Here is a 12,918-nt window from a genome sequence, read left to right as displayed (position 1 = left end):
AATGTTAATTATCGTGCTTAAAACACACGTATAGCATGAAAAATAAATGTAATTCTTGACTTTATTTCGACCAACGTGCATTACAAATACAAACACAAAGGTCTGCAAGTGTTTGAAGAAGGGTGTAGGTGTTTCGAACAGGGAAACAGACTGATAGGTCTCCTAGTTTTCTGGTCTGGCAATTACAACCATAACGGCAGCAGCTAGCTTAATGGCATGGTCACCTCGTATCAAATAATATGAAAGATGATGTCACTGCTTGTCACTCTTCTATTATGTTACAATATGTGGCGTGAATGACTGTTTGTTAGCGGATGGGTACGTTTACCCAACGCCTTGAGGGTAGCTATAAACAATCAAACAAACAGATTTTACAACAACATTCCGAGCAAAGAATCGGAGAGACCATTCTTGGGGAGTCACCGCGAGCATGTCGTAGGAACTTTTATGGCCCTCAATCGCGCTCTGCCTAAACGGTGGAGCCTGTTATCCCACCCAACAAACGGAATTCCTACTATTGGAACAACAACTGCAAAAAAAAAAAAAAAAGAAAACGAGAAAAAAAAAACATGAATGGAAGATTTGTTGAGCCGTTTCGGTGATAGCTGGAGCAGGGGTTGGGCCAGCTTGATACAGTATAAAGATTACGGAAAAACATTGAGGAGGCAGATCAGATGTTTATTTTTTTTAGATGTTCAGTCAATGCACTGTTTCTTTTTTTTTTGCACCACTTTTTGCGTGAAAACATCCTTCAAACACACCTTCTTTGTGCTAAATAGCGCGACAGAAGGAAAATTTATTACACCTCTCTTGAAAAGTGTGCTTGCGAGAAGGTATGGAATTTTTTCCACAACGCGGCACACCGTCGTTTCTGACACATTCACAATGTCTCCCGTGGCAGTTCGAAAAGTCCTCACGCCATAAAATCACATGTCGACGGGCAGCTGTAGCACAGGAGGTAGGGGCAGCCCACGATTGCACACATTTTCCTCCACTGGCAATGTATCCAAAAGGCTTCGTACGGTTTTCTTCATGAAGCGGTACCGTATACCATATGAGGAACTCGTGATCATCAAAATGGTCAAAAGGAGTTTGATGGCCCCTTATTGAACGTTGTCGCTCAGTGGTAATGTTGTCAGCACCCAGTTAAATGCCATCGTGGCACAAAACGCAGTCGATGGACGCAGCGAACGACCTGTCTTCCGTCACGACACCAGCCAAACTCGAGTTGAGGAGTGTTCTCGAGGTAGCACCGATGCTACCTCGAGATTTTCGAGGAATGCACGGAGGAATTCCTCCACTCGAGGGGCGTTTCGAGTCACGGTCGATTTATGAAGCGCAAAACCGGCCTCGAGGAGCAGCTCCAGTCGAGTTTAGAGTCGAGGCTCGTTCAAGAATACGGCGGTAAATTGCAGTTTTAAAAGAAAACGTTTTCTGCACACGGCGCTTGTTTTCAATAACTAATGATCGCGTGATATATTTCTGTATGCTGACGACCGCTCGTTATCCCTAGAAAAATGTCCAACAGGTCCCAGTTTCATTAGAAATGCGCTCTGTTATTAGCCATTAAGTATCAGGGCATGAACATTTAGTCACACGCGGGAACGAGATCACTATTTCACTGTTTACAAACAAAAGGCACAGGTGGAAGTTGTCCTGGGTTCCCAGCGGTTGCATGTGGCGCCACGCCCTGTCACTTATTTGAGTTTAACCCTTTCACTATTTGTAGACAGCGAAATGGTTCAACTGGAATGAGTCAGCACCCTCGTACACGTTACCAACAAAAAGTAATTGATTATCGTTACCGTTACACCATAAGAAAACGTATTTTTTTACTGTTATAAATTACTCGCCGGAAAAAGTAATCGGGTAACGTCTAGAAAAGTAACGCGTTATTTTGCCAATTACTTTCCATATCTGAGGGAAAAAGTACAAACAGAAGTGTCTGAACACCGACAAGCATAACCGTGAGCTGCAAGCTGTAAGGCACCGCATCAATTAAAGCTCAAAGCTGACAGAAATTTTGCTTGAGAGGGGCACAGCAGGCATTTGAACAATATTTTTTTTTCTGCAACAATTTCTCCACCGCTCTGAACATGCCAGATAGAAAGGCCACAGCGACAAGTCATTGCAAAACGTCGACATCATTGCGACACCGACAGTATTCCGCACAAGACCGGTGAGAGAAAATGAAAATCGAAAATCGAAGATGAAAATCGTCCGGTGGTCCACCGCGACTGATATGTTTGTTGAGTTTCAATAAATGATGATGCATCAGACCTTGCACGACAATATTGAACTTCTGTTCATTCGACATCACTGACTGGTAGAATAATTGCGTTTGCAGTGCTAGAAGAACATATCATGTGATAAGATTTTATGTACTTTCCATTTCAGATATGTGTAATTTCAACAAATCCGTAATAAATCGTGCGATATAGACCGCTTGTATATGATAATTTGATCCGACTGCTTTCTTGATGAACGCAATGCCCATTGCAATGATTACAATTACATCTGGTCTAGTGTATTTCAATTCTTCGTTGGCAAACCTCAAAAACTCCGCCATCAATCCAAGTGGCCCTTCCGATGTTGATGTGCAGATATTTTTATAAGTATTGTAGATTCGGCATATAAATTCTTGCACCTTCAGTTCTGTAATTTGTACCATATCTCCGAATACGACCATGTCTAGGACGTATTGAAATGCAGCGATAATGGAATCGTTTCGCGGCTCTTCCTTTTCGAAGCAGTTTTTTATCACATCTTCCCATGACTTATGGTATCGAGTACAAAATCTGTCCATCTTTTCAAAGTAGAGCAATTGTCTCTTCTGTTTTCAAGTGCACGTCTACACTTAATTAAAAGCATATCTATGTTTATTTTATTGATTAAAATTTTATTATCTGATTTAGAATGCTATAATCTCCACCTGTCGTGAGAATTATCGTTTTGATTTTGTTTCAAGTATTCGCTCGACTGATATTCTATGAGTTGTGAACTTACTGCCTGAAATAATTATTGTCTTGTATTTGTTTCAATTGTTCACTCGATTGACATAATATACCTCTAAGGTTGGAATGCCTCATAACTCTGAGTTGCATTTCACATTTGATATTTCTGTGTGGTTCATTGGAAATTTCTGTTGCAAGATATTACAAAAAATTGATGTAATTAAATTTGTTTCTTGTTTTTTGATTGAGTGTCGTTGCTACCAATTAATAATTTGGACTTTCTCTACGTGTTCAATAACAATATCGCATCTCTACAAACTTAGTCGACTTGTCAACCACTTTGACGAAAGATTTCCGTTTCAGGGAAAGGATGCGAAAAGATAGTGACCCCCGCGAGTGATATCGACATCTATTTGCGCTGCACAATAAAATATATAGCCTTTGAACTCTCTCTTATCTGACCTCTAGAGCGTTCTGTTTTCTGGACGAAGGAATATAGCCCCCAACCCTTTGAGTGATAAAGCATGCGCAGTGCTTTGACCATATAGGTAGAGACATAAAGTCTCCCGGCTTTGAGGAAAAGAGTGAAAACAGTGCTTATAACAGCTTATAACCCGGCACGTGTCGCCTACCGGTTGTGTTTTAAAAGCATTCTTTTGCCTGCAATACATATTAGTTGCGAGTGACGCTTGTGTTTGTGTGCTTCCTTCAGTCCCTGTCTTCCGCGTCCCAACATCTGCAGTATGCTGAAAACAGTGCATACGTCTTCGATACCTCCATTAAGGTTCTTAGTGTTTGTTAGAATGAAAATTGTATATTGGTCGATTTTATGATGGTTCAATGATAGATTATTTTCCTCTGTTGTTGTTTACGTGTCGCAGCGTGTTCCTCTGTTCTTCAGCGTTAAGTCTGTGCTATAGTGTTAAGTCTGTGCTATTTCGCCTTTGGTAGAATGATTAGCTATTATTTCTGTGTGTGTTGGATGGTGCGCAGGTTTGGCTCTCTATTAATTGTAGCTGTTGATTGTGTTGTTTCTCGTTTTTCCTTACGTCTATGCTGTTCACTTAATAAGAAATTACAAGTTGAGTAATGTTGGAATATGAAACTGAGATTCCCTATTGCGCTCGAAATGTTATGACAGATATTCACGCTATTGCAATGATGGTTCTCACGTCTCAGACTTTTTATAATATAACTTGTAATTTGATTGTAATCGTATTGATTAAGAATATCTTCTTTGTAGTAGTATAGATTTTATATCCTCTTGTGTTCTTGTCGTTCGTGTTCTGTTTGTTGGCTAGGAGCGTGCTATGTGGTGAAGTTCATTTTTAACATGTCTATTTTCTGATGAGTTTGATTTTTTCTTCTGATTTTCTGAATGATAGATTACTATGTTGTTTGATTAATCAATGTAGTGGTATAGATTTTATTTCCTCTTGTGTTCGTGTCGCATAGTCTTCCAGGGTCTGTGCTGTTCACATTTAACTACATACAACTATCAGAACTTCCCGCTATTGCACTGATGGTTCTCACGTATAGGAATATTCGACTTTTTATAATACAATTTGTAATTTTGTTTATAATCTTATTGATTAAGAATATCTTCTTTAATTAAATGCGGTGATCGTTTTGATATGGTGTAGCTATTATTTCCCTACATGTCGGTTAGGTTCTATATTACTGCTATGTGTTGATTCGAATTATTGCCTTATGTCTGTGCTATTCACTTCAATAGAAATTAAATTTGTGTCACATTGGAATATTAGCTATTGTGCTCGAAATTACTTACACCTATCAGATTCTCACATCTCAGACTTTTTATAATAGCACTTGAAATTTTGATTGTAATCGTATTGATTAAGAATATCTTAAATGCGCTATCACTTCTGATTCATTGAAAACTTCCACTAATAGAAAATATTGTGTTTGATTTGTGATACCTATTCAATGCTATTGTATCGTACCTTTAATAAGTACTGTTACGTGTATTGTGTTCCTTCTATTTCAGATTTTTGGCTAAGTTTTTCCCATTCACGTAGAGTCATAACATAATTCCTAATGACTTTAATAAATATATATTCACTTGTACTTTTGTGTATGGCTATCCTTTGCATGTAAACAGCCTACTGCACACCTGTTGTAGCTGGAAAAAATATGATTCAAGTCGGCTCAGGCTGAAAAATGGCGAAAGTCGGCGGCCCAGGCTGAATGGTAAACGCGCACACAGCTCTCCCGCCACGCGACGCCCACCTGTCGCGGAAAGCTCTTCCAAAGCGACTCAAAGCCACTCACGCGACTCAAAGCGATTCAAGCGACTCAAAGCGACTCCTTCAGCACCGCACCTGCCTCCCATCATCGCATCACCTATCTGCGTTCCATCCCATGCTCCTGCTACTGCTGCAACCTGCAACCACAGCTCCCGCTGTCTCTGGGCGGGGGAGTACCTGTGGCGACCACCTACCGTCGACGACGACGAGGTCTATCGCAACAGCGGGCACGCGCTACGCGCCCGAATAAACAGTTGTGCCCGTATTCACCAGTCACACTTAGCCACTGGTTTAGTGGCATCTGGTTTAAGTTGATCACGTGATCTCTCCGGCTCTGAAACCCACTGAAACCTTTGACCACAACGCATGCGCATTATTCACATTGTCACGGGACGGTTGAGGGGAGGGAGAAATTAGCAGACGACGGAAGAGCCGCGAAGAGAAAGATGCCTGTATTTTTCTTTTTCTTTGGTATGAGGTTGATAAAGAAAAGTTCAGGCGGCGCTGCTACAGGTGGTTGCGTGATGGTGTGTGGGTAGCCGGCGGTTAAGCCTGCTTTTGTGTTTGTTCATATGATCGCTAAAACAATGTACTAAGAGCGTGTTTGCCAAGTTATTGAAGAGGCAGGAGTACGTATTCTCGTGGAGGCGATCGTTGTGCTTTTGCCGGTGTTCAGTCGTCGATTGTGGTTGCGTATAATAACTTCATCCGTATCGGCCGTCGCTTGTTTATCGTCTGTTGTGCGACCTGTGTGGTGAATTGCAACGATCAAGATAGCCTCTCGATTGCTTGGGTATTCCAACGGCGTCCTTTATACACTTTCGAGCTCATGTCATGCTCGCAACGTGTGTGCAAGTGCTTGATCACAGTAGGCTACGTAAACAGGAAGAACATTGATGCAAGGGTGGCCATATCCTGCATAGGACACCCACAAGCACAACTTTTACGGTATTGTGGTTTTAAGAAATCGACGTGGTGCTTTGGACGTGTCACAAATCTGCAACGCGTTAGGCATCTCTTTGCTGGATGTGTTTCTTTGAGCGTGACCCATACGGAAAACGTACTCAGCGTGGTGCCTTGCTTACGTCCTCGTCCTGTGTGTGTGTGTGTTTTATTTGTTTGTTTAGCGCTGTTTTCGTCCTTTTACCCAGGCCGTCCCTGCTTGTGAGCATGGAAGTTGCTAGTGTCGTAAACCCCTGTCAGTGCGGTGCTGTTCTTAACTCTGACCTCTTTTATTTCTGCATATAAGATTATTGTACAAATCATCAAGCACTAAATTGATAGTTCTGTTCAGTCAACAAATATTCATCATTATGTTGTGATTGTCTCTTGCTGTGATGAAATTTCACAAAATGGGAATGTACCTAATGTATGTACTTGTCATTACAGTTATTGAGCGTACCTGTCGTCTGATATGATGCACTTGACATCACAGACGTTACAATTGCGAAAATAAAAGGCCACGCGTTAATGCCATTACACTACATCTGAGCTATTCAGAATCTGTTGTTTATTGAGACCATGTAAGCAAAATATAAACAATCTTCTACTTGCTGGTAAAATTAACCAAACCTTGAATAAAGAGGGAGGTCTTATACCAGTTTCAATAGTGATGTTTCAAGGATGGAGCAAACAGGAATGGACCAAAGGAAGCACACACAACAACTGTTGCAAAATCAGCTACAAACAAGCCCGTGCTGCTATGTTATTCAATAATTGCATTGTGCTTATTTGTTCAAAATCATATATTATTGAGGAAGCACCTTTACAGACTTTGTTGGGGACTTACATATTTTCCATGCTCATTCTCTACAAGCTTCTCTCTCAAGTTCATACTGGCATTGTAAACAATTTCACTAGCATTATCATTGCACCATTGCATGCCAGACCATCACGATCAATAATGCCTATAAACTCACCACAGCTCATGCCATGCTATATTACTGCTGCCAACAGCAAATCATGCACTAAAGAAGTGCATGAAGGTGGGCTAGTTGGTATGAATTAATGGTGCGTAGACAGCAAAAAAAGACGCGGACAGAAGAACAACTGCATCATGCTCTACACTCTGTGAAATCACTCCCTATTAAAGTTTTTAATTCAGTCTTTTTGTTCAGAAACAATTTGCATAGTGATACAGTTACAGTTATCACTCACCTTTGGTTGTGAAATGACATAAGAGGCCTGTGTGATGCCATGAGAAACATAACTGCCACTGTACAATTGTGTAAACTAATTTAGCAAATTTTTACTGCAGCAGCTCTTCACCACTCCCTTCACATTTTTTTTTAGTTTTCCGGTCATGCAATAGTTCTCGGACTATTCCCAGTTTTCCATACTTTACTGGTTTGCAGACATCCTGAAATACAGAAGATAATTCAAGCAACTAAGCCACTGGGCGTTCAAGGCTTACATGTTTGTATCGTCCATATTTGTTGCCTGCCTTGGCTTGTTCTCATTGTTTACACAGATGATAAAGCTCTCAAAAATTATTCACAGGCTGCATTTCTGCACTCTGTAGTTACGCAATTTTACAGTCAGTGGCGTAGCCAGATCTCAAAGGTAGGGGGGGCTCGATACGAAAACTCCCCCCCCCCCCCCCCCCCCGCTGATCCTGTGTCGACAACACACACATACTTGTGCACACTTCAAACTGAGGATTAAAAAAGGGAACGAAAATAGTTGATTTAGACGTTCACAGTACGATTACATGTATAGGCTGTCATGACCAATGAAGTGGTGTCACGAGATTGGAAGTATTTTGAAATGCTCATACTTTGAAAACCATTCAAGAGTGCTTCTTAGATAGACGCCATGAACTGCAAGAGCTTTCGCGATAGTCACACTGGTCCCCCCCCCCCATATATTATGTTCTCGGATTTGCACGATTTGTGTGGGTCGGTCCGTGGCAGGTAGGGGGAGCTCGAGCCCCCCCTAGCCCCCCCGTGGCTACGCCACTGTTTACAGTACAGATTTGTACTGAGAGATTGTGCTATTTCTTGAGAAACAACACAGTGGAATATCAAAGCAAGGCACACCTAGACGTGCTCATTTACACTATATATATATCTATATACACAGATATCTCAGTTACACGGCAAGCAGCAGGACTGATCATTGTCTGCTCGCTTTCTGTAGCGATATGTACCAGATAGTAAGAGGAAGTCCGCAATGGACAAATGGACGCAATGCAAATAAGCTGATACAAAGAAAAGAATTCAACTTGAAGTCGGGTGCACCTTAGCTACAACGTGCCATATTGAAATTTACACGATTGTATATCTTTCTTTCACATTTTCAGTTATTTGTAGAAGCTGACATATTCATCTAGTTGTGTCTGCACAAATCTATGCAACTGGACAGTTAATGTAGTGAGCATGGTGTACTGCATCGTCAAGGACAAAGTCTGGAAGGGGATGTGTGGGGTGCACTGCTTAATGTGTAGCAAAATAACGTAGATTCCTCTGTGTGACTGACCACCTAACTTCAATAACAAGTGATACACATGCAATGTCTTCAGGGTACTTCTGGAAAGTAATACATGACGTATGGCTTGGTAGGATGGCTTGCAAGATAGCACCCGAAAGCAACGGTTTCACAGATTTTGGGCAAACACATTTACGTTGGCTCCCATGAAACGCAAGTAGTTATCCTGTTCCACTTTATTGCACTTTATGCACCCCTGAGGGTGCATTACAGAAGGTGTTGGGAGGGAGGTTCTAAAAAGAAACAGAGGTTGTGTGAAGTTCCTGTTTATAAGAAAAGAAAAATCCCATACATACAACCAGACCATTCCTGAAGCTATACGGTATGGCTTCTGCTCTTACAGTTATGGTTTTAGTGCGTTTCAGTGAGTTTTCTTACGTTGGAGATGGCATGGTATGCCATAAGTTTAAGCTAATGCCAGCCACATATTTGTATAACAATCATAATAAATACATAATAAATAAGCAGATGTAACTGTTGCACAATGATACAGCACGAGGCATTTTGTGCCGGTCATGCAGTGTGTGCATGAGATGCCACATGTTCTCCTGGTGGTGATGATGGGAAGGAAGCTACTGTACATGTGTGGGATATGGTGTCTTGCACTGCAATAGCATTTATGCACTCTTTTCTGTAGGCTTTCGAGTGTCAGATGTTAGAAACATTTGTCATTACTCTCATGACACACTCTTAATTACATTAGAACTTTGTGGTCATAATATGCCCGTATTCTCTTCATCCTCCACTCACTACTGTACACTTAGGGGTAGAGTGCAACTCAAAGTAGACGAGAGCTAGTGTGAAATGAGAGTCCCTGTTCCACACTAGTAACATATACTGGACATGTCATGAAGGAAAAACTTTGAACACTTAGCATACATCTGAGCTGGTATAAGGAGAACACATTGTAACATATGACATACAATGAAGTACTCTATGTATATTAGAAGTGGCCATTGGCTTGGTTTATGCTGTGTTACTACAATTTCTCTACTACTCTGTACTTGTTGTTAGAACTCAGCTATTCAGAACAGATTGACGACAGGCACGACACAGCCAAATTAGAGGCATTGTGGCATTCATGATTAATAGGAATAATTGCAACACGGATGTGGGTGTATATGATAAATCATGTGGCCTGACTACAAAGGGATGTGTTTTCCATTCTTAAGATATACCTTCACAGGATATGAGGTTACACAACAAGGGTGCACTGATCACACCAGTGTAAAGCTGCAGTGTTGTGACACCTGTGTCACCATCATGTCATGACAGCTGTCAAAAATAGATAGCAGGTATGCGTTATGTTGGGAGGAGTAAGTTCCTGTGCTACACAAATGTAACTGTTCATATTCACATTTCAACATGGATAAATTATTCTGCAACATGTCTTGCTTACTTACTGTTCCAAGTACCATCACATAAGATGTAATTTGTTTTTAGTCTTACTCTTTCTCTAAGCTTAATCCTATGAATCATTCCTTAATGTTAAAAAATCTGAAGCATTACTTGCCATTGATATTTTGCATGAGTTTGTTGCTAACATTAATGTGGCGACATTTTCCTAATATATCACTCATGTTCATATCTATTTGTTATCAATGTACGGTCGTTGTATTACGTTATACTTATGTTATATTATGTATTGGCAACAACCAATCAGAAGAACCTATTGGTTGTTTTGGGGGACCGTGCCAAAAATGAATTACTATTAACATCATTACAAGTCTGTCATACAAATGCATCCGTCTACAACAATGTCATCTACAACAGAGATGTTGTCAGTTATGTATAAAAAAAAAGCATTCTATGTATATACAATATTGAATGGACATATATGCAAATGTGTGGATGTACAGGAAAAATAAAACGTGTGGAATGTACATGCAGAATATACCCTGTTTGCAGGCAATACTGTTCGCCGTTGTTAAATGAAATAAAACATTTCAGATTTTTAACTGCTGTCGTCAACTGCCTCTAGCCTTGCTTTTTTTTCCCAGTACATTGATTTGTGTTTTGCAGCTTCAAGCTCATAGGTGTGCAGACGTTCAAGATAGGAGCTGATCTTCCTCTCTCGTTCCAGTTGCATGTGCAGGATTTGTATTTGTAACATGTGCTGCTCGTGATCATACTGCTGCTGGCGTTCCAGTTTCTGCGCGTACGCAGCTGCTGGGGTAGCAGTAGGCCCTGCTCTTGCTCTGCTACGTCGTCTTCTCCTACGGTATAGTGAGTGGTCAGACGAGGGTGCAGCAGACACACCATACACTTTGTTTTTGTTCTCACAAAATGAGGCCTATCGGCAATGAAATGGTCTATTCTGTATAGTTGCCATCTAGGTCGTGTCAGGTACAACCTACTGCTGCAGTGATATCACAAGTGACATGCGGCTGTAGCGTACCCCTTGCGTAGCCCGTACATGTAGGGGTTTGGGCACTTGGGTACAGTATAAGACGAAGAACATACTGAATATCTTTGTCAAAGACAAATGTAGAAGTGGCAATAACACTTAATGCAGTCATTCTTACTTAAGTCGGCGTGTTAGGTAAATAACTTTCGAGGAACATCTTTTGCTAGGGCATCACTACAGACATGCACAAGCCTTTGCTGAGTGTGGCTCTTTTTTATGGCTGTGTAAGTGTGACAAAGGTGGTTGGCTACATGCACATGGCAATATACGGCTTTGCACTGCTATAGCACATAGCCCATATGCAAGGTGCACATGGCATTCGATGTGACGTTAAGTTTATATGTTCATGTTATTTTGTTCAAAGCTATGACATCATCTGTGAGGCCTTTGTTACTGTAGTAGCTTGCAGGAACTGGCACAATATCATTCAAGGCAGCTGTGATTATGTGTGTGCACCTCAGGCCCTAGGCACGGAGCTTAGCCTAGGCATGGAGTATAAGGCAGGGAGCTAACAACATATATGAAACTGACTGACCAAGAACTTGACAGCACCACTTGACATTGCTGCAAGGTGCTTACCTGTGTCCCTGTGTTGCAGCTTGTGAAGGTGTAGTGGTATTGTTGGCCACTTCAGTGACCACTGGTGTCGTTGGTTGGGCTGCTGTGATGCTACCAGATGGACACAGGACGGGACTGCTGAACAGAACGAGCATGTTAGTCTTTCTCTTTCCATTACAGTATAGGTACCGCCTCCTGTGATGACAAACTGTTTACAAACCTGGGACCTGCCTGGGTTTCTCCTGCCACGTCTGAGGCTCGTCTGCAGGAAACAAAAAGAAAAAGAAAATATTATTTTTGTGAAGGGACGCTGACCTTGTGCATTATCTTACGGTTCAGATTCTGCCGCAGTTGCATCGTCGTCGTATTCGTTGGTGTCTTTGTGAAATTCTTGCGGTAGAGCCTCCCAAATGGCTTTGTCTATTGCGGACAGCTCAAATTCAGGGCCCCCGCCAGTGCCGCAGTGCTCCTTCTGATACATTCGAACTTTTTGTTTTGCGGCCAATTTGAGGCGCTTCCACTGTCCCTTGATGGCATCTTCTGATCGCGGGCCAAACGCGGTCATGGCATTGAAGCGTTCGGTTATGGCCTGCCACGCATCCTTTTTCTTTCTCAGTGTGTGTATGTTTGCAGACTTGTCCTCGACAATGCGAACATACTCCAACACAAGCTCTGCTACATAAAGCTTGTCGGCAAACTCCCAGTTTTCTGACCTTACTCGCTTCGCTGCCATTTTGCGCTCAGGTGTCGTCTGCTATGCAACGGTCGTCTAGCATGGCACATTACCAATGTAAAAACAACATACTAAAGACACATCTAGTGAAAGTAGAAAAATATATGTATTTCGACAAAAATAGGCGGATTTCGTTACCCAAAGTTTAAAGTTGCGCTCACGCGACGCGCACCGTTGTCGTCTGCTACGAAGCCAAATATCGCGACATTATGATGGAGCTGCGGGAAGTTAACGAACTCGAACAACTAGATGATTTTGAAAGGTACTCATGGACGAGAACCATCAGAGATCGTCTAGATCCTTTCACAACATGGAGCGGTACAGGTTTCAAGCGCCGATACCGTTTCTCTAAGGACACCGTACGGTTCATTATCGACACTGTGCGGCTTGACCTGCCGGCGAGCGAACTCAACTGTGCGATCGCACCGGAGCTGCAAGTGCTTAGCGCGTTGCGATTCTTCGCAAAGGGCTGCTATCAGGACGACGCCTCCGACATGCACGGGTTCAGTCAGC

The 12,918-nt window shown here is 41.9% G+C and overlaps 1 protein-coding gene across 3 annotated transcripts in view; it reads right to left on the bottom strand.

Annotated features, from left to right (window-relative positions):
• LOC135388513 (uncharacterized) overlaps nucleotides 1-12,918 on the bottom strand; it is a 148,676-nt gene that overhangs the window by 37,559 nt on the left and 98,199 nt on the right. The window lies entirely within an intron of this gene.

Source organism: Ornithodoros turicata, chromosome 3 (assembly GCF_037126465.1).
Source record: "Ornithodoros turicata isolate Travis chromosome 3, ASM3712646v1, whole genome shotgun sequence".
NCBI classification, from domain to species: Eukaryota; Metazoa; Arthropoda; class Arachnida; order Ixodida; family Argasidae; genus Ornithodoros; species Ornithodoros turicata.
The sequence above is the reverse complement of the archived record's forward strand: the minus strand, read 5'-3'. Positions and strand labels throughout refer to the sequence as shown.